The sequence below is a fragment of the Brassica rapa genome, chromosome A09 (assembly GCF_000309985.2).
Source record: "Brassica rapa cultivar Chiifu-401-42 chromosome A09, CAAS_Brap_v3.01, whole genome shotgun sequence".
In the NCBI taxonomy this organism is placed as follows: Eukaryota; Viridiplantae; Streptophyta; class Magnoliopsida; order Brassicales; family Brassicaceae; genus Brassica; species Brassica rapa.
Genome location: NC_024803.2, coordinates 25,567,831 through 25,595,500, shown reverse-complemented (window position 1 = coordinate 25,595,500; position 27,670 = coordinate 25,567,831). Strand labels below are relative to the sequence as shown.

Sequence of the window (27,670 nt, the reverse complement as noted above, 5' to 3'; positions counted from 1 at the left end):
GTGGGAACCGAAATTCACACTGTCGATTTCCGTTTAAATAAGGAAACTAGGAAAACCCTAATTTCCCAGAGGACCCGGATATCTGTTAATTACCACACGTCAAGCAATCAGAACACGAGAATAACAACGATAAAAAAAGAAATCGAAAAGAGAGCAAAGTAGATCTTATTCCGAATCTGCGTATGAGCGTTACAACAAGGTATAAGCCTGGGCTCGAGAGCTGTCGGCGAGATTCCTAGTTCTAGCAACCCTAAGACGGCTAAACCTAATTGAGTCGCAGCTCGAAATAACAAAAACGGAAAATTGCCTAAATTGCTCTAAGTGCTAAGTTTGCTCTGAAAAAGTTCTCCTCCCTGCTCCTCGCCTAGGACTCCTTATATACTAGCTCCAAGGTCGGTTTACGCTTTTACTCTTCTGCCCTTAAGCCGTCATAGCATAAAAATGGAGATATTCCATTTTTCCCGATCTTCACAATTATCTTCAAAACTTCCGTATTTATCCGCGGAAACTTGACATTTATCCTTCCTCGTGGGCCAAGCGTGAACCATGGTGGTTCACGGGCTTTTGGTTAGGAAAATCGTAGGATGGGCCTCGAGTCGTGTTTTAGGTCCCTTTGGGCCGTCTTCCGACTCGACACGTTTACTACGAGTTTTCCGCGGTTTCTAATCCGCGAAGTTTGAAAAAATACGGGAAACATGGACTGAGCTTGCTACGGTCTTCGGGAGATAGCATTCGAAGGTTTGACGAGAATGCAAGGACTGGTGTCGTATCGATGTTCGGAAAGGTTCAATCGCTACACAGCGACCGAACTTTGGCTCGAGCCCGGTCGCTACGTAGCGACCGAGCGAGACAGTGCTCGGTCGCTACGTAGCGACCGAGCTTTGGCTCGAGCTCGGTCGCTACGTAGCGACCGAGCGGGCGCGGCGTTGTCGCTACGTAGCGACCGAGCTTGGCCGAGCTCGGTCGCTACGTAGCGACCGAGCGGGACGATCGCTCGGTCGCTACGTAGCGACCGAGCTTTGGCTCGAGCTCGGTCGCTACGTAGCGACCGAGCGGGAGACGATCGCTCGGGTCGCTACGTAGCGACCGAGCTTTGGCTCGAGCTCGGTCGCTACGTAGCGACCGAGCTTTGGCTCGAGCTCGGTCGCTACGTAGCGACCTGTTTCGAGCTTTCGTCGGACATCTCGATTCTTTCTTCCGTAAAGCTTTTTCGTAAGAAAGAGTCTTTTCGAAAAGTACTCTTCGGAGAAATTCTTATTTTCTTCCTCGGACGTTTTGAATGTTAAATTTGTCGTAACCGTTTTTGACCCCAACAGTTAGCCCCCCAGCCCGTTAGAGTTGTGACTCTAGCGGGCGGATAGATGACTTTGACAAGGTTAAGTGTATTGGACGAAATTTACATTTAAAATTCCGCGGAAAAAGTTGTCGAGACGACATTCCGAACCCATACTTCTATAAGTAGTGAGCTCTTGTCATTCATTTTCTTCACACCTTCCCTCTTCATTTCTTCAAAACCTCTCTAGTTTCATAACTTTCCTCTCAACATGTCTTCCTCCCAAGGTGATAAGAAAGATTCCGACGTCGAGATGGGTGAGGCCACTTCTCCGGCTCCGGTTCCAACTTCTCCGGCGGAAGTGCCGGCTTGTGTTGCCGGTCATCTTTCTTTCCGAGAGAAACTAGTTCGTCGCCAAGCCGAGAAAGAACTAGCTCAAACTGGCTCCGAGTTTCCGTCTTCTTCCGCGCAGGTCGTTGCCCCGTGTCATGGGACCGACGTCGCGGCTCCTCTCCCGCAAGTCCTACCTGCGGGATCTTCCACGACTCCGATCCTCGTCGAGGACAAAGAGAAAGCCGCTGACTCTATGCCTCCGCCTCCAGCCAGAAAAGAAATCGTTCTGGCATTGCGTGCTCCTAGCGCTGTCCTGGCTACTCAGCCTAAGAGTCGGAAGAGGAAACTTGCCAAGAGCGGTGACGGGGAGACTTCGCAGCGAGGTGGGTCGAGCCTAGCGTCGGGACTTCGCGGAAAGGTTTGTTTCTTGTTTGAATTCTCGATCGTCTTTCGTGCATTCTTTTCACGGACTTAGTCTAAGAATTTTTACCGTTCGCAGTTCATATCGTTGATCGATGGGATGATCAGCGAATGTGGTTCTGAGACCAGTCGCCTTTCCGGGGAGTTGGTGGAGCTTCAGGGCAGATGGTCCGAAACCGAGGCTATGTTGACGGCTGTCGAGGACTCTCACTCTGCGAAAGTGTCGAAGCTCGAGGTTGCGATAGGAGAGCTTGAGAGGGACCTTGGAAGACGGCGAGTTCCTTGCTTAAGGAAAAGAAGGCCAGGAAGGCCAAATCCTCGGAGGTGCGTCGACTCCAGCGTCAGATCGAGAGTGACGCGGGACTAGCGCGCCGCGGGATCCAAGAGGCTACGGATGCCCTTCGTGCGGAGTTTCAAGCTCGCTTGGCGAAGATTTCTGCTTCCCTGGGTTCCCTCGAGTGTATCCGGAGCAGGGATTTCGCTTTGGCGACGATTGAGGGCGGGATGGCCGTAGTTCGGTCGTTCCAAAGTGAGACTCCCCCGACCTTGGAGGCCGAAGAGGCCCGACTGTCCGGCTGCAAGGGAGATATGGCGGCCGAGGATGGAGATTTCGGTCTCATCCTGGCCGACCTGAAATCCGCGTGCTTCCTTCCGACGTGTTCAGAAGACCCAGAGGGGAAAGACCCGATGGTCGGAGAGAACGGAAGCGACGCGGCTCCAGGCTCGGACGAGGCAGCGGGTGAAGAGGGGGCGTAAGTTCTGAGGGTGACTTGGGTTAGATCTCTTGCGAGAGATTTTTTTTTTTATGTTTTTATGTTTCGGCCTTGAATGGCCTTGTTTGTATTTCGGGACTGGCCGTGTGTGGCTTTGAATCCCTGCCGCTCCGCGGCTTTATTTAATATGATAATCGGATAACGCTTTTTATGAATTTGTGAATAGTGGGGAGGAAGGTGATGAGTTGTCGTCTCATATCCTTCTTCGATTGTGAAATGTTTTATTCGAGACCTGTTTCGAGAGTTCTTCCGCGAGATGTGAACTCTGCGGGGGTGCTGAAGGTATCGAACGTAAACATAGAGGCGTGGTTTAAGAATCTCCTATCTTTCGATATCATGCCTTTGAGATGTTAGAGACCAGTGCGCTGGGTTTAGGGCAAGACCTAGGTTTACTTTCGGTTTAAGGATTGTGCGGTGACTAACCGGCTATCGTTTTTCCTGTCGCGATTTCTTCCTGATTCGTATCGATGTAAAGTCCGCGAAAAGTTCTCGGCTTATACGACTTGTTTGATACGAATCGAGCATCTCTCCGGAGACCGGAAGTGCTAGACCAAAATTTCGGATTTCTTTTATAGCGCTATTATCCTTGTGTCGGATGTAAGAGAGTCATCTCTGTGAGATGTCTATGTCTGTTTAGGACGTTTATGAGTTCGATGTGATCAGCATCGGACTTGGTGGTGTGTGCTGTTGTTTTGATTATTTTGCGCAAAATAAATGTTAATGTGTGCATGTATGTGTCTTTTTGCGGAGATTTCGTTTGCTCGGAAGAAACCAACTTTGAGGCATCTTTTGCGACGTCTCGCGATGCTAAAGGTTGATTCTCCCAAGCGGCCGACTGATTTCCGAAGACCTCGTTGCGATTTCGCGGGTGAGAATGTTTTGATAAGTCGAAAACACCAAAAGTGTAGTAAGAAGTTTTTCGATTTTTTTTTTTTTTGGAGTATACGAGTATATGTACCCACTCCCCCCCCCTTTTTTAATGAGGGGGGACAGCTGAATTTGTCTTTCGGCAAACTGCCTACGTACTCCTTGCGGAGATCAAGCCGTCTCGTAGTTCAGTGATTGCGAGTTGGTTTGTTTAGTGATAGTATTTTTTGAGATGCATCGCATTCCAGGTTCTAGGGATTTTTATGCCCTGCATGTTGGCTATTTCGTAAGAACCTGGTCGGACGACTTTTTCGATTTTATAGGGACCTTCCCAGTTTGCTCCGAGTTTTCCCGCGTTTCGTTCAGCGGTGTTTTGGAAGACTTTGCGAAGGACCAGATCTCCCTGATTGAACCTACGATTCCGTACGTTGGAATTATAGTATCTTGCAGCGGCGTGCTGGTAGTTTTGAATTCGGATGAGCGCTCGATCCCGGCGTTCGTTAATGAGGTCGAGGTCGTCCAAGAGCATAGTATTGTTGAGTTCCTCTCGTTCTGGTAAGAACCTTCTTCGAACACCGGGAAATTCTACTTCTGCGGGAATCATGCACTCCGTGCCGTATACCAGGGCGAAGGGAGTTTCTCCCGTTGCTCACCTTGGGGTGGTACGGTGAGACCAGAGGACTCCCTCGAGTTCGTCGGCCCATCTACCTTTTTTGGCCTCCAAGCGTTTCTTCAGTCCGTCGAGAATGGTCTTGTTGATTGTTTCAGCCTGTCCGTTGCACTGCGGATATCTGGGAGTTGACTTGTTGAGTCGTATCTTCCACTTTTCGCAGAATGCCTCGAATCGGGTGGAAATGAATTGAGACCCGTTATCGGTTACGATTTCGTAAGGAACTCCATGCCTACAGATGATGTTTCTCCATACGAAATTCTCGACTTGGACGTCTTTTATACTTGCGTACGAGTCCGCCTCTACCCATTTTGAGAAAAAATCGGTAAGGACTAGAAGGAAACGCTTTTGCTTTGAATTATGCAGAGGTCCGACAATATCCATGGCCCAGCGCATAAAGGGATAAGGCGATGTGATGGAGGAAAGAACTTCGGCCGGTTGTCGGATAGTTGGCGCATGCCTTTGGCATTTTTCGCATTTTCGTGCGAATTTCTCGCAATCTCCGATCATTGTTGGCCAATAGTATCCGTGGCGTTTGATTTTCACGGCTAGTGATCTTCCGCCGGAATGGTTGCCGCATGAGCCGGAATGTATTTCCTCCATTACTTTCCTCGCCTTTTCTCCTTCCAGGCACGTCAGGAGTGGTCCGGAGAATCTCCATTTGTAGATTTCGCCGTCCACTGTTACGTAGCGTGCGGCCTGTGTTCGGATCTTGCGAGCTGCCCATTTTTCGGCGGGCAGTTGCCCGTCGATAATGTAGTCTCGAATCGTCTGAAGCCATGGGGTATCACAGCCGTAATCAGATTGCTCCGATGGTGGTGGTATCGTAATTTCTTCTTCCTCGTCGTCTTGACCCTCTATGAGATTGACAACGACTGGTGGTCCGATACTCGGATGTTCGATGAATTCGACCGGAATTACCCTTTTGAGTCCTGGATCGGAACTTGATGCTAAGGCCGCGAGGGCGTCCGCCTGGACATTCTCGGAACGGGGGATCCGGGTAAGGGCGAAACAGTCGAAGTCTTGAGCTAGACCTTGGACCAGTTTGAGGTACGCGTCCATCCGTTCGTCTCTGGCTTCATACTCTCCGCTGAATTGACTGGCCACTAACTGGGAGTCGCAGTAAGCGTGGAGATTACGTATTTTTAAGCCGTGAGCCAAACGTAGACCTGCGATTAATGCTTCGTATTCGGCCTCGTTGTTTGAGGCATGGAATTCCAGCCTGAACGATTGTTCCAAGATCTCGCTCGTTGGAGATGTGAGACGGATCCCGATACCCGATCCTTGCTTGGATGAGGATCCGTCGACGTGGAGGAGCCAGGTGGAATTTGGTTCCTCATTGGTTATTGCTCCCGTTGGAAGTTCGACCAAGAAGTCTGCGAGCACTTGTGATTTTGCGCTCGTCCTTGGTCGGTATTCGATGTCATACTCGCTCAACTCGACCGCCCACTTAGCCAATCGACCTGATTGACTTGGGCTATGCAAAATTGTCCGTAAGGGAAAAGTCGTGAGGATGACAATCGTGTGGGATTGGAAATATGGTCTTAGTTTTCGGGCCGATGTTACGACCGCGCATGCCAATTTTTCCATCAACGGATACCTAGATTCGGCATCCAGCAAGGTTTTGCTTATGTAGAAAATAGGTTTCTGCTCTCCGCGTTCTTCCCTGATCAGGACTCCGCTTACGGCCGTTGCCGACACCGCGATGTACAAGAATAAAGGCTCCCCTTCCACGGGTTTTGCGAGGACTGGAGGAGTAGCTAAATAACGCTTCAGCTGTTGGAAGGCGTTTTCGCACTCTTCCGACCATTCGAATTTTTTATTTCCTCGCAGGACGTCGTAGAAGGGCAGGCACTTATCTGTTGATCGTGAAATAAATCGGTTAAGTGCTGCGATTCTGCCGGTCAGTCTTTGGACCTCCCGCTTGTTCTTTGGTGAAGCCATCTCGATTAGTGCGTTGATCTGTTTTGGATTTGCTTCGATGCCGCGGTTGGTGACCAAGTAGCCGAGGAATTCTCCTGATGCCACGGCGAATCTACATTTCGTCGGGTTGAGCTTCATGTTATGGGAGTTTAGTTGTGCAAAGCATTCTTCGAGATGTGACACGTGATCTTTGCTTTGAGGGATTTGACGAGCATGTCGTCGATATAAACTTCCATCGTTTTTCCGAGTTGTTTGGAGAACATTCGGTTCACGAGTCGTTGGTAAGTTGCTCCAGCGTTTTTGAGGCCGAAGGGCATTACCTTATAGCAATAAGTTCCGCGATCGGTAATGAACGCAGTCTTCTCACGATCGTCGGGATTCATCCTAATTTGATTATAACCTGAGAAGGCATCCATGAAGGATAAGAGTTCGTTGCCCGCTGTTGCTTCTACCAATCGATCGATATGTGGTAGAGGGAAGCTATCCTTTGGACATGCCTTGTTTAGGTCGGTAAAATCTACGCAAACTCGCCACTTCCCGTTTTTCTTTTTGACTACTACGGGGTTGGCGAGCCAGTCCGGGTATCTTACTTCCGTTATCGACCCAACTTTAAGCAGTTTTTCGACCTCATCGTTTACTGCGGCAGCACGTTCGGGTCCCAGCTTCCGTCTTTTCTGTTTGACGGGTTTGAATGTTGGGTCGATATTCAGCTCGTGACATGTTATGTTAATGTCGATTCCTGGCATATCTTCCGCAGCCCATGCGAAAGTATTAAGGTTCTTTTTAAGACAGGTTATGAGTTCTGTCCTTAAAGGCTCGTGGAGATTGGCTCCAATCTCGACGCAGCGTTCTGGGAAGGCTTCGTCGAGACAGATCGTTACCACGGGTTCACATGTTGGCTCGCGTTTTTCATCTAGAGCTGCGATGATACGAGATTGCCAGAAGAATTCCGCTGAATCCTGACTTCGCGTATCTTTGCTGGAGGTCTTTTTCTCCGCTTTCTTAGGAGTAATTTCGAGGATCGGTCTCTTTCGTTTTAGTTCCGCGGCGAAACAAACCTGCGAAACTCTTGGATTTCCCCAGATTACCTCGACTCCGTTAGGGGTCGGGAACTTGAGACAAAGATGGTAGGTTGATGGGATTGCGCGCATGGTGTTTAGCCATGGCGTCCCCATGATAACGTTGTAAGATGCGGGGCGGTCAACGACCAGAAACTCTGTGATGTTCGTCACGGTTCCGGCTTTGACAGCGAGTCTAATCGATCCATAGGCCATGGTCGTTTCCCCCGAAAGCCCTAGCAGTGGGCTTGGGTATTTCGCGATCTCGGATTGACTGATCCCCATCTTTTCAAGAGTGTCTTTGAAGATGATATCGGCCGAGCTTCCGGTATCGATTAGTACTCTAGCGACGTCGATATCTCGAATCGTCAACTCGATAACAAGGAGATCGTTTCGAGGTTCGGCTCGATCGATCGTTTCTCCTCCCTTGAATGAGATGACGTTCGCGCACGTCGAATCTCGCATGTCGTTCCTGATCGTTGAGTGGCTTTTGCGGGTTAGATTGATCCGTAAGTCCCCCTCCTTCTAGCGCCAAACTGTGGGAACCGAAATTCACACTGTCGATTTCCGGTTAAATAAGGAAACTAGAAAAACCCTAATTTCCCAGAGGACCCGGATATCTGTTAATTACCACACATCAAGCAATCAGAACACGAGAATAACAACGATAAAAGTAAGAAATCGAAAAGAGAGAGCAAAGTAGATCTTTATTCCGAATCTGCGTATGAGCGTTACAACAAGGTATAAGCCTGGGCTCGAGAGCTGTCGGCGAGATTCCTAGTTCTAGCATCCCTAAGACGGCTAAACCTAATAGAGTCGCAGCTCGAAATTACAAAAACGGAAAATTGCCTAAATTGCTCTAAGTGCTAAGTTTTCTCTGAAAAAGTTCTCTCCCTTGCTCCTCGCCTAGGACTCCTTATATACTAGCTCCAAGGTCGGTTTACGCTTTTACTCTTCTGCCCTTAAGCCGTCATAGCATAAAAATGGAGACATTCCATTTTTCCCGATCTTCACAATTATCTTCAAAACTTCCGTATTTATCCGCGGAAACTTGACATTTATCCTTCCTCGTGGGCCAAGCGTGAACCATGCTGTGGTTCACGGGCTTTTGGTTAGGAAAAATCGTAGGATGGGCCTCGAGTCGTGTTTTAGGTCCCTTTGGGCCGTCTTCCGACTCGACACGTTTACTACGAGTTTTCCGCGGTTTCTAATCCGCGAAGTTTTGTCGATGAATTAGAATAACGGGAAACATGGACTGAGCTTGATACGGTCTTCGGGAGATAGCATTCGAAGGTTTGACGAGAATGCAAGGACTGGTGTCGTATCGATGTTCGGAAAGGTTCAATCGCTACACAGCGACAAACTTTGGCTCGAGCCCGGTCGCTACGTAGCGACCGAGCGAGACGAGTGCTCGGTCGCTACGTAGCGACTGAGCTTTGGCTCGAGCTCGGTCGCTACGTATCGACCGAGCGGGACGATCGCTCGGTCGCTACGTAGCGACCGAGTTTTGGCTCGAGCTCGGTCGCTACGTAGCGACCGAGCGGGACGAGAGCTCGGTCGCTACGTAGCAACTGAGCTTTGGCTCGAGCTCGGTCGCTACGTAGCGACCGAGCGGGACGATCGCTCGGTCGCTACGTAGCGACCGAGCTTGGCTGAGCTCGGTCGCTACGTAGCGACCGAGCTTTGGCTCGAGCTCGGTCGCTACGTAGCGACCTGTTTCGAGCCTTCGTCGGACATCTCGATTCTTTCTTCCGTAAAGCTTTTTCGCAAGAAAGAGTCTATTTTCGAAAAGTACTCTTCGGAGAAATTCTTACTTTCTTCCTCGGATGTTTTGGATGTTAAATTTGTCGTAACCGTTTTTGACCCCAACAAACACCTAACTTTCCCTTGTAGTTTATCAACGTCCAAAAGTTGAAATCTATTTGTATAAACCTAAACTTTTCAGACTTAACATTAAAGCATGCTATCACGTTAATAAAGTTGTTATGAGCTGCATAATACAATATCCCGTTGATGCATATCCCCTTTCTATAGTTCTGAGGAAAATGGGGAAACTCACATTCTATCTTTCTCCATGATGGGTTTCCTTTCCCTTGCGTCAAGACGTGATGCTCTCTGGAGTTTATTTGTCTTCTATACTTTGTTACGGTCATGCACAAAACCTTGAATTGCTTCTCGATAGGATCATACCCAAGAAATTTTCCTAACTCATTATTCTTAGCTCTCACTTTAGGTAGAGGTATTTTCTGACCCGTGCTAGGGTTACATAGCAACAGGAACCCTTTCCATCTTTCCCTTTAGCATCTGCTTTTCGTAAATATAGACAAAACCGTTGGCGGATAGACAAACTTCATTGTACCAATCTCCAGAAACACCCATATGATAATCCGGTGCTACAACACTTATGTTCTCATTAAAATTAAGCTGAGGGGATGAAAAGAAGTGCCACTTGCCTTTGAATTCAAACGTGAACAAAAGTTGTGTCCGAGTGGATGAACTCGTCAGGAACGATTTTGCGAAATGTGGACTGCTTAGTAAGGAATCCCATTCCTTGGAGACACAGCGACATAGTGCAATGGTTTTTGCTGGTAGTCTCTTGAGGATCTCGATGATGAGATCGATGGGAAGCGTCTCCGAGTTTCCTCCTACATACGTTGAAGAGTTTTTTGATGATCGTGTGTGGCCTTTGATGATTTTAAGGTGTTTCACCGGATCGTTGTATTTCTCTAGGCTCATGACGATTTTTGCTATGGTCTGGGAATGCAGATAGCTAAGACAACAGGAGGTAATATAAATGCATAAAACAGATGGTGATATAAATGCATAGTAAAATTTCTCTACAACAACACTTAATATGAAACGGAGGAAGTATATGTTACTCAAGCTTTAGAAATCTTTAAGTGATATAAATGCATAAAACAGAAGTAGCACGAATAGATCAATGTCGCTGATAATTAGAAACAAAACAAATCCATAAGAAAGAAAATTAAACCACAAGATTCAGAAATGGTCTAGGCATCAGACTTCAGCAAAAATAAATATAAAAACAAAGAGAGCAAAGACCCCGCGATCAGCCACGGATTTATTGCCGAAACATCAGATTCTCAACATGGTTTGGGAAGGTGAAGACTTCACCATGGTGTGCAGCTGGATCCATAAAGACCTTCTCTTCAATTCCTTGGATCTCAACTCTTCTAACACTCTTTCTCTCCACATTGTAATAGTAAACATAGAATGGTTTCTTCCAACGCCACTGCGCCCAAACAACTTCACCTGTATCAGTTCCCCAGACTGATTTTATGTTCCAGAAAATCATATCTGGGAAATACAAGATATATGCTTCGACCATTTCCCTTTCTCGGTATCATATAGAACCCATAATTGATTATTGTCACTATAATCACGGACTAAGACACCTAACTTTCCCTTGTAGTTTATCAACGTCCAAAAGTTGAAATCTATTTGTATAAACCTAAACTTTTCAGACTTAACATTAAAGCATGCTATCACGTTAATAAAGTTGTTATGAGCTGCATAATACAATATCCCGTTGATGCATATCCCCTTTCTGTAGTTCTGAGGAAAATGGGGAAACTCACATTCTATCTTTCTCTATGATGGGTTTCCTTTCCCTAGCGTCAAGATGTGATGTTCTCTGGAGTTTATTTGTCTTCTATACTTTGTTACGGTCATGCACAAAACATTGAATTGCTTCTCAATAGGATCATACCCAAGAAAGCTTCTTAACTCATTATTCTTAGCTCTCACTTTAGGTAGAGGTATTTTCTGACCCGTGCTAGGGTTACATAGCACAGGAACCCTTTCCATCTTTCCCTTTAGCATCTGCTTTTCGTAAAGATAGACAAAACCGTTGGCGGATAGACAAAACCGTTGGCGGATAGACAAACTTCTTTGTACCAATCTCCAGATACACCCATATGATAATCCGGTGCTACAACACTTATGTTCTCATTAAAATGAAGCTGAGGGGATGAAAAGAAGTGCCACTTGCCTTTGAATTCAAACGTGAACAAAAGTTGTGGCCGAGTGGATGAACTCGTCAGGAACGATTTTGCGAAATGTGGACTGCTAAGTATGGAATCCCATTCCTTCGAGACACATCGACATAGTGCAATGGCTTTTGCTGGTATTCTCTTGAGGATCTCGATGATGAGATCGATGGGAAGCGTCTCCGAGTTTACTCCTACATACGTTGAAGAGTTTTTTGATGATTGTGTGTGGCCTTTGATGATTTTAAGGTGTTTCACCGGATTGTTGTATTTCTCTAGGCTCATGACGATTTTTGCTATGGTCTGGGAATGCAGATAGCTAAGACAACAGGAGGTAATATACTATAGGCTTATCGAAAAACATATCCTGATATTTTACATTATATTTTTAAAATCTTTAGTTTCCTTTTCTTTTTAATATGGAATCTTAAGTATCCTATTGTGTCTTTTATTTTTCCACCATTCATGAACCAAAATTTGAATTCATGTGGCAACAAATATTCTTTTTAGTACCATAATCTTATTAAGATGTTGAATTCTCTACTTGTTAGTAAAAAGAAAATTACATTTTAGTACATTAATAAACCATTGACTTTTACTGTGATGACGATAAGTCTGGGAGAAAGAGGTGAGTGGAGGATTGGCACTGAAAATGGATTTAGCGGATGGAAGATTCAGAAAGAAGATTGGTGGATGCCGATTTGAAAATATGCTATCAAAGTTGATGAAAGACGGAAAAAAATTATCCTCGGAGTGAAGGACCTTGTATATAAGAGCGGTGGGCTTCTGTGGAGGATCCGACGTCGATAAAGGATGAGAAAAGAAGGATAAACTAAGACATCATCATCTGGAAATTGTTGGGGTCAAAATCGGTAATGACGAAATCAATGTCAAAAAGTTCTCGAGAAACCTTTTTGTAAAAAAATTAAAAATATGGAAAACTAAAACTTCGTATTTTTAAGAGTATTTGCATGACAAGGTCCTCGGAAGGGATCATTTAATCTCTCGAATAGATGTTGCCAAAGCATCAAGACAAGCAAACCAGCATCGTACGACCCGCCATCGGGCAAATTGGATTAGCCAAGTCTAAATCACCATTGAGAGTTCCGGAGACGACAATGCATGGTGTGGGACTGACCCAACTCGCCCACATCCAATCCAACTCAACATTGGGCGAGTTGGATGCATCATGTCCAACTTGCCCGATGGCGAGTTGGATCAGTCTTGTCCAATTCTCCATTAAGTGAGTTGGATCAGTCCCACACCATGCATTCTCATCTCCAAAACTCCCTCTTTCGGGTCTCGGTCAAACTGTCTCTTGTTTCGTCCCGATCGGAGTTACCGTTAAAACTTTACGATAAAAACAACGAAGACTTATTTTCTCATATAAGTTCGGATCGATCGTATAAAATGATAACGCTTAGCTTAATATAATGGTTATCTGAGATATACTACTGATTTCCGCTATCTCGTAAAATCGACGTCGTACTAAAGGCAAATTCGGAGATAAATGTCAAGTTTCAAGGGATAATCATCAAGATCGGAAAAAATAGAATATTCCTGCGATAAGATAAACTCGGCCCAAGGGCAGAAAAGGAAAGCCCAGACTGACCTAAAAGGAGTATATAAGGGACACGAAAGCGACATGCGCAAGAGAGAACTTTTACACACACAGCAAACTTAGCACTTAGAGCAATATTAGGCAATTTTCTGTTTTTGTTATCGAGCTGCGACTCAACTAGGTTTTCAAGTCTTAGGTGGTTAGAACTAGGAACTCGCCAGCAGCTCTTACGACCAAGGTTTTACCTGTTGTAAACGCTTATACACAAATTTGGAATAAGATCTTCTTTGCTCTCTTTTTACTTTATTCAAGTTATCATTTTCGTCTGTTTATTTATCTGATTGCTTGAGGTTTGGCTTAGCAGAAATCCGGGACCTCTGGGAAATTTAGGATTTCCTAACTTTCCTAATTTTATGGAAATCGACTGTGCGAATTTCGGCACCCAGAGAAATCTTGGGTTTTAACTCTTTTTAACAGTGTTCTTCTCCAGGTGGAAGAGCAATATCAATTGTATACAAAGTATAACTTGCTCTGACAAACCATATTCTTTCAAAAAGGTGGCAATACGTAGATAAGCTTCGGTCACTCTTGCTTCTTGGCATGGTCAAAAACTCACAGCTCACAAGGAGTAAGATGATAGAGCTCATCTCTCTATGTAAGTTCTGTTTCTCAAGTCTACGTAATCTTTATGTGATATGAATGGATAAAAAGCAGTACTAGCATGAAAATATTAATGAGATCAATGTCGCAAAGATTTATGAAACAAACAAAAAATCAATAAGAATAAATCTTAAGAGCATGTCCATCAGTGGGATGGACGTGAGTTTCTCAACTCTTAGAAGAAAAAAAAATGAGAGAGACTGTCAAAAAGTATCTAGAGATGTTTTTAGAACTCTATTTGAAACTGCTTTGTCAAATGTCATTATAGGATTAGTTAGATTTCTGCTATCACTTAAATTTTAAGTCAATAATCTATTTAAATCAAAAAAATTATTATTATAAATTTTAGATACATATTTACGTTTCTAAACATTTAGATATGTTCTTAGGACAGCCTTAACAGCAGTATATAACCAGTATCTATGTATTAAACAAATTAAAAAATTGTTAAATGTGGAGAGAGAACAAAAATAAATTTCCTTTTTACATCCTCAACAAAAAAAAATTGCGATACTTTGACATTATGTGTCATTCCATAATTGGTTTTACTTTCTTTATCTGTTTTAAAATTTAACCATTAACTGAATTATAGTAAAATATTAATATTTTACATGTTAGATATCCTTGTTAGAGCAGCTCCAACCATAATATTTGGAAGGAGTTCTAAAACTTGAAAGAAAAGATAAAATCAGAAAAATAAGAGGGAGAGTTAGAAAAAGTTTTCAAAAGTAAGACTTTTTAGGACCTCTTAGGAAACTAAAGCAAGAGATGTCACTTTTCTAATTTTTTAAAAGTTCTAAAAATAAATATATAATTACATGATTAGCATACTAATATATATTTTTTCTTTTAGAACCCTTCAGCACTTCCACCGTATATGTTGCTCTTAATATACTTATGGTTGGACATGCTCTTAGACTTCAGAAAAAATAATAATTAAAGTCAAATAAATACCGTGATCAGCTACGGATTTATTGCTGCATCATCAGATTCTCAACATGGTTTGTGAAGATGAAAATTGGTTCAAGGGCATCTCGACACATCAATTTCTCTTCAATTCCTTTGATCTCAATGCTTCTAACATTTTGTCTCTCCACATTGTAGTAGAAAACATAAAATTGATAGGTCCAAGGACTTGGCGCCCAAACAATTTCGCCCGTATCAGTTTCTCAGATTGATCTTTTGGCCATGAAAGCTCAAACTGGCAAACAAAAACTACGCTTTGACCATTTATTGCTCTTGTTATAATAAACGTCACCATCATCAAAGACAAGGGCACCTAACTGTCTCTTGTAGTTTATCAACATCAAGAAGCTAATCAACACAGAGCTCTCTTCCTCTATTTGTAAAAACCTAAATTTCTCAGACTTAACATCAAAGCATGCTATAACGTAAGTTAACTTGTTAAGAGAAATGTAACACAAAATCCCGTTGATGTATATCCCGTTTTGGTGCATCTCAGGAAAATGCAGAAACCCAATTTCTATCTTTCTCCACAATAGTTTTTATTTCCCTAACGTCAAGACTTTTACTTTGATGATGACAAGGATAAGATTAGGAGGAGGAGGTCAGTGTAGGATTGGCGCTGAAAAAGGAATTAGTGGTGTTTGGAAGATTCATATCGAATATTGGTGGATGCCATGAAATTAAATCGACCTCGGAGTGAAGGAACATTGGAGTGGATATAAGATAAAAGTAGCATGAAAAAAATCAATGTCGCTGATAATTAAGAAAGAGAACAAATCCATAAGCAAGAAAATTAAACCGCAAGATTCAGAAAGGGTCTAGGTTTTTGACTTCAGCAAAAATAAATATTTAAAAAAAAAGAATAGCAAAGACCTTATCGTCAATTCCTTGGATATAAACTCTTCTAACACTCTGTCTCTCCACATTGTAATAGTAAACATAGCATGGTTTTATCCAAGGCCATTTCACCCAAACAATTTCACACGTATCAGTTCCCCAGACTGATTTTATGTTCCAGAAATGCTTTGACCAATTCCCTTTCTCGGTATCATCTAAAACCCGTAACTGATTATTGTACCTAAAACTATCATCTAAATCCCTAAAACTAACATTCAATCCTAAAACTAACATCCAAAACTATCATCTAAATCCCTAAAACTAACATTCAAATCCCTAAATCCAACAAACTAACATAAAAATAATTTAACGATCTAAGCTTAATACAAAAACTTACCTGATAGAAGGATAGGCAAGAAAGAGGGGTAATTTTGAGTGTGTTATTGAAGAGAGAGAGAGAGAGAGAGAGAGAGAGAGAGAGAGAATCGAATGCGAGAAGGAAAAGAGATCGGAAAAATTAACTTTTAATATTTTTTTGATAGACACGCATCCGTTGGGAATCCATCATGAATTTTTGCTTTATGATGTTCTCAAAAATATTCCCGCTTTCTTTTCCAGCTAAATTTTTGAGATTACAGATGGATTCTCGACATAAGACATATTCCCTCGCGAAATCATCGAAAATATTATTTTCAGCCAACAATACCATAAACCTTGAATCGCACTACAGGAAATGTGGGTAGTAATAGCGGACGGAAAACGCTATGAGTCAAGTATAATAGCGTTTCCTTGTCCGCTCTGACAGCGCCCGTTATAATAGGTTCGACCCTTTTAATAGCTGTTTTTCTTTGTGCTATAATTAAGCGTACAACAATAGCGCGTTTATGTTGGCAAATGTTAATATTTATAATAATGTTACAGGAAATGTGGGTAGTAATAGCGGACAGAAAACGCTATGAGTCATGTATAATAGCGTTTCCTTGTCCGCTCTGACAGCGCCCGTTATAATAGGTCCGACCCTTTTAATAGCGGTTTTTCTTTGTGCTATAATTAAACGTACAATAATAGCGCGTTTATGTTGGCAAATGTTAATATTTATAATAATGTTGTACCAATGTTATTAAAACCTAATAATTTGATTTTCCCAATAACAAAGATAGCAAATGTTTCTGATGGGGGAAGGAAAAGAGATCGGAAAAATTAACTTTTAATATTTTTGATAGACCCGCATCCGTTGGGAATCCATCATGAATTTTTGCTTTATGATGTTCTCAAAAATATTCCCACTTTCTTTTCCAGCTAATTTTTTGAGATTACAGATGGATTCTCGACATAAGACATTCCCTCGCGAAATCATCGAAAATATTATTTTCAGCCAACAATACCATAAGCCTTGAATCCACTACAGGAAATGTGAGTAGTAATAGCGGACGGAAAACGCTATGAGTCATGTATAATAGTGTTTCCTTGTCCGCTCTGACAGCGCCCGTTATAATAGGTCCGACCCTTTTAATAGCAGTTTTTCTTTGTGTTATAATTAAGCGTACAACAATAGCGCTTTTCTGTTCGCAATTGTTAATATTTATAATAACGTTGTACAAATGTTATTAAAACCTAATAATTTTATTTTCCCAATAACAAAGATAGCAAATGTTTAGTGTTATTAATTAGTTTTTAAATAATCAGAAAATTTATTAATAATAATTATGAATTGATTTTTTTTGTGATAATTAATTCAAAAATTTGTAATAAAAAGAATATAAATTATTAAAAATCCAAAAAACTATATAATTATTTAAAAACCCATACCACAACAATATCACATTCATACAAACCATCACACAAACATACAACCTATCAATCTACCACTAATAAACCTTCACAATCAGCCCTAACATAAACACTATCATCATCCGAAGCTTCATCACCCATATCATCAACTTCTTGGACAGGCAAAGGTGCACCACCTAAATCCTCTTCTGTTTCCAACTCATGATAACCTCTAGGTGGTGCTCTCATAACAACATACCAATTTGAATGATCATCCTCCCTAGAGTAGAAAACCTGTTTCGCTTGAGAAGGTAGAATGAATGGATATTTCAAATAGGCTGCTTGGTTCATATGAAGGTTAACAAGAGTGAAGCCATCTTCTTCCTTCACACCATTCCATGTGTTTGCCCAGTTGCATCTAAACAATGGCACTTTGAACATGTGATAGTCGATGAGTAAAATATCCTTTATCACTCAATGGTATGTAAGCATATCAGCGGCCTGTCTCATATCTCGTGCACTTGATCTACACATGCTAAAGGCTTCATAGGTTACTCCACTGTTTTGTGTCTTCAGCTTGACCGCATCAGTATGAAACCGTTGCCCATTAATGATGAATCCTTTATGTCCTAAAGCAACATTTCTTGCTCCAAATGCCAACCACCTTATCTCCTTAGAATGACTATCCGTTGAGTTTGAATGAATCTGCCGCAGGAAATCAGAACATGATCATGAAGCCAGAGGTCGTAAAATGATAATCAAAACATTATAATATGTACCACGAAACCAATCATCAATCTACAAGCTAACCAGTCATCAAAATACTAAAATCCAGACAAGTTCATCAAGCTACAAGCTAATCAGTCATCAAGACACAAGCTAGCCAGTCATCAAAATACTAAAATCTGGACATGTTCTTCAATCCACAAGCTAACCAATCATCAAGATACAAGCTAACCAGTCATCAAAATATAAGCTAACCAGTATTTACAATAATAATCAAGAAAAGAAGATGGAGTTGGAAACCTTATTTTTAGGCCATTCTGCAAGGTGCTCAGTATGGTTTTTCCATAACAAAGTTTCATTTCTAGCAAATCGAGCATCCTTAACTTGTAACTCTTCCAAATGCATCCTGATTTTAAATTAAACAACAGTATATGAAAATGAAATTATAAGTAAAAATAGTAGATGAAACATAGAGAATAACTTACTCAAGAAAGAGATCCAAAGATGCCATGTTCATTAGCACATAACGATGTGCAATGTCTCTATCTTTATCTGAAAGGGCAACCTCTATACCCTTATGCAGAGGTTGGCCTTCAACCACCATTCTGTCAGCCTCAACATCTTCATTACGATTAACTGCTTCTTGAACTGGTACTGAATCTTTAAGGAACTCTAAACAAAATGCAACGCATTCTCAAGCTAAATACGCCTCAGCCATACATGCTTCTGGCCTTGCATAATTCTTAACAAAAGTCTTTAGTGTTTTCATGTACCTATAACTCAAGTCAGGAAATATGAATTAGTAAAACATCATTGCGGGAAATACATATATTGAAGCAAATGAGTACATCAAACCTTTCGAAGGGATACATCCCGCAGAAGTGTACTGGTCCTCCCAAGCGTATCTCTTTTGATAGATGTATTGGAAGGTGGAACATGATATCAAAAAGGGCTGGAGGGAAGAAGCGCTCCAGTTGACACATTGTTTCCACAAACTCTGTCTCCATGGATATAAGTTTCTCCGGGTCAATGATGCGCTGACACAACCTGTTTAAGTAACTGCATAATCTATTTATGGCTATCCTAGGACCCCTATGTAACAACCCTCTTAATGCAGCTGGTAACAAGTTCTGTACTAGGACATGATGATCATGCGACTTTAAACTACCAATATTTGGAGGGTTAACTGAAACACTATTCGCAATATTGCCACAATAACCATCAGGACCTCTACACTTAGCTAACCTTTGGCAGAAAATGGTCTTCTCTTTCTTCGATAACCAGTAGGCAGCAGGAGGTAAGTATGTTTTCTTTCCCCTCACTTCTGTGTGCAAGTGCTTTCGGATTCCAATATCTTCTAAGTCTTTTCCTGATTCAACCCATCTCTTGACTTCGCACTTTGCATCAAGAGAGACAATATAGCATCCGATACATTCTTTTCTACGTGCATAACATCAATATTGTGACGAACAAGCAAATCCTAACACATTAAACAAGAAACTGTTAGGCATATTCATATACAACAATCACATAATATAGGTCAGTTAATTACTATACTTTACATTCCAGTAAGGTAGTTCAAAGAATATTGATCTCTTCTTCCACCGCCATAGTTCATTTGATTCTTCACACTCTTCTTCTTGAACCCTCTCATCATCTTCCAACTCTGGTCTTTTCCTTTTTTTTCCTTCTCTAGAGGTCTATCAAAATCATTCCTAAAAGCTTGTAGTGTCTCATATATCTCAGGCCCAGTTTGTATCATATTTGCATTCCCTTCCTCCACAGTGTTGTCAAACCAAGTTTTTTTATATCTGTAACGAGGGCCAGGCGGTAATCTCTTTCTGTTTCCCATGTAGACAAACTTGCAGCTAAACTTAAACCACCTTGCAGGTGTATCCTTTCCACATACAATGCAGGCTTGTTTCCCCTTTACTTTACATCCAGTCAGTGTTCCTAAGGCTGGATAGTCACTGATACTCCAAAGCAGCAAGGCTCTGAGTTTGAAATTCTCCTTCGCAAATGAGTCGTACACTTCAATACCCTAAGCCCACAAATCTTTTAGATCGTCTATCAGTGGTGCTAGGTAAACATCTATGTTATTACCATGCGCTGTTGGACCAGGGATTAACAATGTCAACATTATATTCTCAGCCTTCATACACATGGTTGGAGACGTGTTATAGTTCACTAACAACACTGGCCATGTGTTGTGATTGGTGTTTTGCATGGAGAAAGGGTTCATCCCATATGTAGAAATCCCAAGTCGAAAATTCCTTGGATCAGCAGCAAAGTCTGGCCATTTATCATTCACGTGTGCCCAAGAAATAGAATCAACGGGGTGTTGCATTGTACCATCTTCAGTGGCATTGGTATAGTGCCAACGCAGATCTTCAGCCATCCTTTTTGATCTAAACATCTTCCTAAATATGTTCTTGATTGGAAAATATCTAAGGACCTTTGCTGGAATTCCGACCTTTATCTCATTACTGTGCTTATCCATTTCTCATCTTGAAACTTTGCATTTTGGACAGCTTTCTAGGTTCTCACCTTCCTATACAGTATGCAATCATTCTTGCAAGCATGAATATTGTCGTAGCCGAACCCAAAGATCTTCAGAAATTTCTTGATTGCAGCTAAACTCTTGGGAAGGATATTGTCTTCAGGTAGCAAATCCTCAAGTAAAACCAACAGCTGATCAAAGTAGTTCTCCGACACACCACTTTTAACCTTGAATCTGTAAAGTCCCATGATAGCTGAATCCTTCGTGTGTTTGATACAATCCGAGTACAATGGCGTTTGAGCGTCTCTTAGCTTTTTTCTAAACTCAGTTTCCTCTGGTGCTTCATCATCTTCATTTGTCACTACCCCATTGTCAGTTGTCTGATTTGGACCACCTTCATCCATAGAGAATGCTGTCTTAAACAAATCAAATGCCTCCGCTTCATATTGAAGAACACTGTCTTCTGCAGAAGATTTTTTTCACCATGAATACTCCAACAAGAACTCTTATACTTCTTATCCATACCCCTAATCACCAAATGCTCCACAATTTTATCCAGTGAGTGATGGCTTAGATTGCTGCAGTCTCTACAAGGGCATAACATTTCAAACAGACTTCCCAATATTCTTGCTGATGAATTCACGAAATTAGTTGCTCCTTCTGAGTACTCGTGACTATTCCTACAAGAATCAGACAAAAGAAGTTAGCTTTCTTTCAATCGGCGAGTACAAGTGAGCTCGAGAGATTTTAGGTTATACCTTGGAAGCCAAATCCACGTCTTATCCATTTGATTTCTTTTAATCGGCGAATACAGGAACAGCTAGTGTGATTTTAGCTCGAGAGATTCATTTGCTTTCTTTAGGGTTTGTTCAAATCAAAGCTCGCGAGACATAAGGCGAGATGTTGTGTTCTGAAATTTTCCAACGCAAACAGAGACAAGAAAAATGAAAGGTTGTGATCAAAGTTATGGAGATAAAACGAACGGTGTAGGATTAATCAGAGTGTAAACTTAGTGGTTGCTCCTCATTGGCTCAGAAAAGAGCGGCTCAGATCAAAGTTACCAAGACGAATCAAGAGTATTAATTTTGTTTGAAATTGCCACGTCTACAATCTTGGAGGTTACTCCTTATTGGCTCAGGGTATTAATTTCGTTTGAAATCTGAAAATTAACATATAAAATAGGATATTAAGCAAAAATATATAAATTAAATCTTAAAAAATAAAATATTAGTATTCGAATTTTTAAAAAGTTATTTCTTAAAAATTTAAATTTTTTATATGAGCTTTTATAAAATTGAACAATATAACTCATATGTTCATAAACACTGCTACTTATTTGTATGTACAAAGGCTTTAGGGTATAGGGTTTGAACAAATTAGTGTTTATAAAATTTATAACTAATGAGTTTTATGAAATTAAGATTTCAATATCATTTTTATAGTGACCAAAATTGCGAAATCAAGACAATTAGGGCATTGGGTATACGTTTGTACTTTAGGGTTTAGGGTTTTCACTTTAGGGTATAGGGTTTTAATTTTTGGTCTTATCGTTTATGGTTTTAATTTTTAAAGCTTATGTTTCAACGTAAAATTATGCACTTTAGGCTAAGGGATCATAATATTACACATAATATTTGTTTTTGTTTGTTAACCATAACATAATATTACACATTATTTAACCGAGCATATAAGTACTTAAACATTCTATCACATACTAGAAATACATAACCGACATAACAACTTGAAAACTGTTTCAGATGACAAGTTTTAGACGAACTTGATTTTGTCATTTGGCCATGCCACAACCGAACCTATTGCATCAGACATGTATCCATTTATTTCCTAATGCTTTGCAGCCAATTGGTAAATCTGTTATGTACCATGTATAATTTTGCATGATAGAATCAAATTCACTCCTGACAGCTTCGTTCCAAAATGGAGCTTCTGGTGAAGCCATGGCTTCTGCCAAAGTTTTTGGAACATTTTTGACTAAAAATGCCATTAGGAAATCTTCACCAAAAGATTTTTCCTTTCGAGCTCTTTTGCTTCTTCGAGGTTCATCTTTTTCTTCATTTTCGGAAATATTATTTATAGAAATCTCGAAGTTTATCTTAGTTTCTGAGTTCTTGTCATTGTCTCTTTCTTCTCGAGTTCGTTTTGAACCTTGTTTTTCTTTATATGGAAAAATATTTTCGGAAAAAATGCATTTCTTGATTTCATGACTGTTTTTTCATGGCTGTCTGAAATTTCAGATTTATGTACTAGAAATCGATATGCATTACTATTATCTTCATATCCGATGAAAATGCAATCCACAGTTTTAGGTCCAATAGTGATCTTTTTTGGTGGCGGTACCGCAACTTTTGCCAAGCACCCCCACACTTTGAGGTATTTATACAAAGGTAAATTACCTTTCCATAATTCATATGGAGTTTTTCCAGTTACTTTGTGTAGAATTTTGTCGAGGATATAATTAGTGGTGAGCAACGCTTCCCCCCCCCCCCCACTTGTTTTGGGGTAACCCAGATTCCTGCAACATTGTATTCATCATCTCTTTTAGGGTTCGATTTTTGCGTTCGGCAACTCCATTAGATTCTGGTGAGTAAGGAGCTGTAGTTTGATCGATTATTTCATGTTCTTTACAGAATGCATTAAATGGACCATCATACTCGCCTCCTCTATTGCTTCTAACTACTTTAATAGTTGTTTTGAGCAGATTTTCGACCTCGAGTTTAAATTCTTTGAATTTTTCTTAGGTTTCATCTTTCCTATGTAATAAATATACATAATAATATTTTGTGCAGTCATCTATGAAGGTCACAAAGTACTTTTTCCCACCTCTAGTTTGTATATATTTTAAATCACATAAATCGGTGTGAATTAAATCTAGAGGTTTGTTAGTTCTTTCAACACGAGGTGATAGCGTTTTTGTGAGCTTAGCCTTTACGCATACTTCACATTTTTGTTTATTTTTTTTGCATTTAAGAATTAGATTTAAATTCATTAATCTTTGTATAGATTTGTAGTTTACATGGCCTAATCTTTCATGCCATATATTAAAAGACTCAACCAAATAAGCAACTGGCTTTTTCTTATTTATTGAAACTTTTGGAGCTACAACTTTCGGAGGGACTGTCATTACATTCATCTTGACAAGTCCATCCTTAACATACCCCTTTCCCAAATACATCTCATTCTTCTTAATCAGGAGCTTGTCCGCCTCAGGACTTGTGGCGAATCCATTCTTGCTGAGCAAGGTTCCCGAGACCAAGTTCTTCTTCATGTCAGGCACATGCTTCACATTCGTCAGAATGACTTCACGTCCAGATGTCATCCTCAGAATCACATTGCCGTGGCCTTCAATCTTGGAGACTGCAATGTTTCCCATGAACAACTTCTCCTGAGTCTTGCTTTTCTGATAAGTGCTGAACATCGCTCTATCAGTGCAAATGTGGGTGGTTGCTCCTGTGTTATGCCACCATTCCTTGGGGTTGTTGCCTTCAATCATGTTGGCCTCAGTCACCATTGCAACGAGATCCTCCTCAGTGAGATTCGCTTGATGCTTCTTATCTCTGATCTTCCTGCGACACTCAGCAGTCTTGTGTCCAACTTTGTGGCAGTAGTGACACTTCCCCTTGAATATCTCCACATTCGCATTGATTTCAATGCCTTTGTTCTTGAAGTTTTATCCAAAAGCTTTCAGGGCTTCAGCAGTTTTGGAAGGCTTGGCAAGAGAATGGGTGTGTGCCTTTCCTTTGCCTTTGTGCTCAGCCATGTTGACACTGTGCTCGTTAGCAGTGACCTTGTCAGCAGTTCGGTTTATGGATTCCATCTAAAGCCTCATTATGAGCTCCTCGAGCCCTGGCCCATCTTTTTCTTTTTGTGCTTCAAGTAGTTCTTGAAATCAGCATAGCTTTGAGGAAGCTTTTCAATGAAGCTGAGAATTGTGAATGTCTCGCAGATGGACATTCCTTCAGCAGCGATTTCATGGCAAATGAGCTGAAACGCTTCCACCTGATCCATGATGGGTTTTGAATCCACCATTTTGAAGTCGTAGAATTTTAAGACCACATACTTTTGGCAGCCAGCATCCTCACCTCTGTACTTCTTATCTAGGGATCTCCACAGCTCTTTCACACTGAGAATGTCACAGTAGACTCGGTACAATGGGTCAATGAGACGACCTAAAATGTCCAAAAATAATCTTATTGGACCGGGGACCCTCCACCAAGACCCACGCTTGAGCCGAGCCGGCCGGACGGCGGCGGCACGTGCGTGACGTGGGGAGAAATCCTATCCCCTGAAGTCGTTTAAGCAATGATAGTAAAGGAACATATATATATTGCTTCATTTTTCTCTTGCCAGGCGACGTGGGACTTTGCTCCACTTCTTCGTTCATTTAACTTAAGCAAACAATGCTTTTTTATTAAAAACCTGTAGGTCCATTTCGTTTTCACATTTGACCATTTATTATTTAAGCCAATAGGTTAAATAATTAGGTGCAACATCATGTGCTTTTATGGTTGTCATCAATGCTTCGACCTCCATTATATTACGGTTTGAAAGTATCAGCTAGGCATTGCCGCATGGACCTCAGACTTTCTTGAGTCCATTGTTTCCTTATGGGCCTAAAGGACACTAGACCGGGTTCTCAGACCGGGTATGTAGGCGGAGTGAAATTCTCCAACAATAGCCCCACCTCCCCTCCGAAGTTCGGCGTGACTCAGGTCGTCAGACAGGTTGTGGGTGTTGATTCCGACGTGGGTGATGTATTTGAGACTGGTGGTCTATGTGTTTCAAGGTCCAGTTCGAGATTCTGGTTTGGCGAATTAATTACACGATTTGGTTGATGTAAATCAATGGATTTGATTTTCCCCCTTAGAAAGTGGTTGTAACGTGGCAATCATTTCTTTTTGCGGTTCCCAATTTTCAGAATATAAACTTTATGTCTTCTTTTTTGTTTGTCACTTGCATTTGCTAGAGAAAACTGAAAATTGTTGTTCCTAATTTTCAGAATGTAAACTTTATGTCACTCTCTATTGTGCGGCACTGTTCTTGTCCGGTTTCCTTCTTGATTTTCCGTTTGATTTTACTTCTTATGTCATAATTGTTGTTTTCAAGTTTCACCTTTGGTATCTTGCTCTGATTTGCCAGAATCGCCGTCTTCTTCGTTGAGACTTATTGTTTTGTGAATACGATTGCTAGGATTTTATGACGCGAGTGCTTGCTCTGATGATCAATTTTGTTGCTTATCTTATTTTTTTTGTAGCCGAGCCAGTAGAATCTTCGTATTTCGTATCTGTCTTTGGTGAGTTTTTTTTTCTGCTTGTCTATTGTTTTGTGTTTCTGACCTTACAAGTATTTTATTTTTTTGGTTTTAGTTGCTATTTTGTCATTATGCGTACAACTGTTACAATCTCCAACCTTGTTCAGAAGGCGGCTGAATCTGCCAAAGAGAGAGAGAGAGAGAGGGGAAAAGGTAAAAGCTGCTCGGGAAGCGGCAGCTCAAGAGTTTCACTTTTAATATGGAAGTTCGGGAGGCAGTTCCTGAAACAATTCATGTCATGGTCCCTCCTTATGAAGCCGCTAAGCTTAGTTCTTCGGCAGGGCCGGGCCTGGATACAAACCCATCAAGCATTTGCTTGAGGGCCGATCATTATAAAATCGTTTTTGGGGCCAATTTTTCTAATAATTAGATAGCAGAAATGGTGCAAGAAGCTATCATATGAGACCTCTCTGTTGGTGCCCTGGGTTCAAATGCTGAGTGGTACGATTATGGGCTAATTTTTTTTTTCTGGCTTCTAGTTTGCCAAATGTCAGGCACGGCCCTGTTCTTCGGTACAGGCCGTCATGGGAAGTTGTGACAGACGCGGCTTTAATGCCACCTCCGGTTCCTCTGACCCTTCTTGTTTTAAGGGGTTTGTTGTCGATATCTGTGGCGACAGAGGTTGGTTTAAAACGACTGGTCGTCCTCCGGACGAGAAAGATATATTACTCAGCTCAGAGATCTTCGATGGATTCCCCTGCAAATACAATGGATAGTTCCGATAAGGGGTGCCGGTTGATTTTGGAGACAAACTCTAGAAAGCGCTCTGCTCCTAGTTCCAGAATCGGGATCTCGTTGTCTTCAAAAGGCCTGGGCGGACGATGGGCCGAGCTCTCGACCTTCTGCGTCGGAAGGGCGAGTATGCTTTTTCCTTCGAGTTTTTAGACAACACTCATCTTGCTAATGATGGGAAAGCTTGCTCGCGTCTCCATTGTGAGATCCGCCTCGCTGGTGATCTTAGTTTTTCAGAGCAGATATTTGTTGGGAATGACATTTACGAAAGTGTATACCGATATAATGTTTTGGTAAGGGCTTTAATCTTCTCGAGGTTATTTGGTGAGGCTATGCACTTTTCGTGTTGATTTTATTACTGATTTTTGTTTAGTTTATTTGTTGCATATGGGCTGGGTGATTCGCAACCTGGCATTCTACGAGTACAAGATCTGAGAGGTTCGAGTTAAGGTCGTCATTGCGGAGAAAGAAGCCCTTCAATGTAAAGATGCATTGAAGGCGGAGCAAGCCAAAACCCAGAAAGTGCTCGTGCTAGGACTTTGTTAAGTTAGTTTTTGCATTGTGCTAGGGAAACGGCTTATTCATGACCACACTACGAAGGCGGAGAAAATACATACCCAAACTATATTAACGTGCCAAAATATTCCCAAACTATATAAAAATTCGAATTGCTTACCTAAACTCACAATAAATAACTAAAACATGCCTCATAACTGACACATGTCAGTCCTTTCTAAAATGTGTTGATTTATTTTTTTTAATTATTATATTTTATTCTTTATCATTTTAGTTGTTAGTAAAGTGCCTCAAATAATTAAAATCATCAAGTTAGCTTATTTATAATTTCAAATTTTAAAATATATTTTAATATATGGTGATATATAAAATAAAAATATTTTTTTATCAAATAATTATATTTAATAATATAAATATATTATTATTATTTCATATTAAAATATTTGATACAAAAAAAACTTTTAATCATTAGAAAACAACATAAAAACAGTATCATAGTTTAGAGCCTAATTTAATCTCACTAAAGTTCTTAAAGTTTATAAAATAATTTTCTATATTTTCTTAGATTATTCTAATTGCAAATGCTATTATGTGCTTGTGTGATATATATATATAATATAAATAAAATTACTTATTTATCAAAACCATATTAATTACGCTAGGCGTAACGCGTGCGCTTGACCCTAACCTATCACTGAATCAATTATTCGGTAATTATACGAGGATTAATCGAGGAATATTTTTGTAAA

At 41.1% G+C, this 27,670-nt stretch overlaps 2 long non-coding RNA genes across 4 annotated transcripts; both read left to right on the top strand.

The window, feature by feature from the left end:
- Positions 1–9,880: 9,880 nt before the first annotated feature.
- On the top strand, positions 9,881–26,151 carry LOC117128025. 3 transcript variants are annotated; one of them, XR_004451111.1, is made up of 3 exons: positions 9,881–10,102; positions 11,662–25,655; positions 25,729–26,151. It is a non-coding gene; the product is annotated as an uncharacterized LOC117128025 (long non-coding RNA). The 3 variants fall into 3 exon arrangements; XR_004451112.1 differs by having other exon boundaries at positions 10,052–25,655; positions 25,781–26,151; XR_004451110.1 differs by having other exon boundaries at positions 10,052–25,655.
- Positions 26,152–26,177: 26 nt separating this feature from the next.
- Positions 26,178–27,189, top strand: LOC103840181. Its single transcript, XR_004451113.1, has 2 exons — positions 26,178–26,698; positions 26,779–27,189. It is a non-coding gene; the product is annotated as an uncharacterized LOC103840181 (long non-coding RNA).
- The last annotated feature ends 481 nt before the right edge of the window (positions 27,190–27,670 follow it).